The sequence below is a fragment of the Poromitra crassiceps genome (assembly GCF_964638095.1).
Source record: "Poromitra crassiceps genome assembly, chromosome: 2".
Taxonomy (NCBI): domain Eukaryota; kingdom Metazoa; phylum Chordata; class Actinopteri; order Beryciformes; family Melamphaidae; genus Poromitra; species Poromitra crassiceps.
In genome coordinates, this window is record NC_139624.1 from 101,166,350 (window position 1) to 101,169,770 (window position 3,421).

Sequence of the window (3,421 nt, forward strand, 5' to 3'; positions counted from 1 at the left end):
GGCATTTCCAGGGGGACAATTATTTCAGCACAGCTGCTTTAGCACGTCTAGTAGTGACTGCAACTTTCGACACCACGGACAGCGCCTCAGGAGACGAGAAAGGACGTTTTGTCTCCAAAAAATCCACCAAAAAGATGAGCGGGACAGAACGTGATAAATGTCTGTAAGTGATAAAATTATTATTATTATATTATTATTATTATTATTATTATTATTATTATTATTATTATTATTGTTGTTGTTGTTGTTGTTGTTGTTGTTGTTGTTGTTGTTGTTATTATTATTGTTGTGAAAAACAGGGCAATTTGGTAATTAATGTTTGAAAAAGTTTGACCTTTTATACAGATAGGCAGGCTGTTTGTCAGGAATCCGAACACTAATCTTGAAACCGGGACAATCGCGGACAAACCAGGACGTCTGGTCACCGTAGGTATAATGCAAATTTATATTGTCTACAGCACAGCTACCCCAAAATGTACTTACATTCTGTCTGTCTAGTTGTCCTTGTGGCCAACACAACACTTGAGAAAGAAAAGCTCTCTTGAGAGGATGTAGATGAGGAAGATCTTTTTGAATTTGCATTTGAACTTGGAGTGGTAGTCTGCGCTTTTCACAAATGACCTTCGATGACTTTGTTTTCGACCAAGCTGAAGCATCGTGGGATTGGATTGCAAGCAATTAGCGTGACGCCAACATGGTCTACTTAAAGTTTACTGTCTCGTGAACTCTACGAGATGGTGAACTTTAAAAATATAGGAGTAGAAGATTAGACGAAGGGAGATAAAATGGTGAGGGTTGGCTGTTTGGGGATGCTTTCTGTAATGTCGCAGTATGTAGATTCACGAGGCCTACTCTGTCTGCTACCTGCTCAGATGCCGTTACTGGAGGGGATTTGGAGAGCACTTCTAAAGTCAAGAGAGACAAAGTGTGAAAAGGCTGCCATTTAGGATTCAGTGTTTCAACACAGGCATTTGAATCAGAATGCCACAAATTAGCTTGGCTCAAATGAACACTTTGGTAACCACTGACAGCACATCAATTATCTATCAAAGATGCTGACACCCCCACCCCCTCCTCCACCAACGAATCGCACGCAGGCACACGCACGTACGCACACAAACACACACACACACACACACACACACACACACACACACACACACACACACACACAGAACAGATGTTTTCTCACTTATCCCCCTCTCATTCGCTTTGCATCAATAGAAGTCTCTTTTATCTCTTTTAACGTTATTGAGCTATTATTCAAGAAAAACATGTAATACAGATAACAGAAACATAATACATACAGTAAGTATAGAACAAGCATACATTCAACACATTCACATATATGAATACACACAACACAGCCTATACGGATAATAATGCATATATGAATACACACAACACAGCCTATACGGATAATAATGCATATATGAATACACACAACACAGCCTATACAGATAATAATGCATATATGAATACACACAACACAGCCTATACAGATAATAATGCATATATGAATACACACAACACAGCCTATACAGATAATAATGCATATATGAATACACACAACACAGCCTATACAGATAATAATGCATATATGAATACACACAACACAGCCTATACGGATAATAATGCATATATGAATACACACAACACAGCCTATACAGATAATAATGCATATATGAATACACACAACACAGCCTATACGGATAATAATGCATATATGAATACACACAACACAGCCTATACGGATAATAATGCATATATGAATACACACAACACAGCCTATACAGATAATAATGCATATATGAATACACACAACACAGCCTATACGGATAATAATGCATATATGAATACACACAACACAGCCTATACAGATAATAATGCATATATGAATACACACAACACAGCCTATACAGATAATAATGCATATATGAATACACACAACACAGCCTATACGGATAATAATGCATATATGAATACACACAACACAGCCTATACAGATAATAATGCATATATGAATACACACAACACAGCCTATACAGATAATAATGCATATATGAATACACACAACACAGCCTATACGGATAATAATGCATGTATGAATACACACAACACAGCCTATACAGATAATAATGCATATATGAATACACACAACACAGCCTATACAGATAATAATGCATATATGAATACACACAACACAGCCTATACAGATAATAATGCATATATGAATACACACAACACAGCCTATACAGATAATAATGCATATATGAATACACACAACACAGCCTATACAGATAATAATGCATATATGAATACACACAACACAGCCTATACAGATAATAATGCATATATGAATACACACAACACAGCCTATACAGATAATAATGCATATATGAATACACACAACACAGCCTATACAGATAATAATGCATATATGAATACACACAACACAGCCTATACAGATAATAATGCATATATGAATACACACAACACAGCCTATACAGATAATAATGCATATATGAATACACACAACACAGCCTATACAGATAATAATGCATATATGAATACACACAACACAGCCTATACAGATAATAATGCATATATGAATACACACAACACAGCCTATACAGATAATAATGCATATATGAATACACACAACACAGCCTATACAGATAATAATGCATATATGCCATACCTCCAAACACACAACACAGCCTATACAGATAATAATGCATATATGCCATACCTCCAAATCAGGGTGGGAGTTTCATCATTTTAGGGGCAAGGCCATTTGGCCTTCGGCGTCACAATGTCTTTTAGGGCACAAGGTCACATGTCAGGGCACAGAGGCAACATGCTCTATTGACATCATGAAGAGCGAATTTTCTGAAATGTCTGTTAAAATGATTCAATTACACATCCTTTGTATAGGGCAGGCTACATTAAACTGAGACCACTGACGCTTTTAAAGCAACTGACAGCAGCAGGCTGGTAGCAGGGCACTGCCAAGGTGGCCTTAAAGCAACTGACAGCAGCAGGCTGGTAGCAGGGCACTGCCAAGGTGGCCTTAAAGCAACTGACAGCAGCAGGCTGGTAGCAGGGCACTGCCAAGGTGGCCTTAAAGCAACTGACAGCAGCAGGCTGGTAGCAGGGCACTGCCTTAAAGCAACTGACAGCAGCAGGCTGGTAGCAGGGCACTGCCTTAAAGCAACTGACAGCAGCAGGCTGGTAGCAGGGCACTGCCTTAAAGCAACTGACAGCAGCAGGCTGGTAGCAGGGCACTGCCTTAAAGCAACTGACAGCAGCAGGCTGGTAGCAGGGCACTGCCTTAAAGCAACTGACAGCAGCAGGCTGGTAGCAGGGCACTGCCAAGGTGGCCTTAAAGCAACTGACAGCAGCAGGCTGGTAGCAGGGC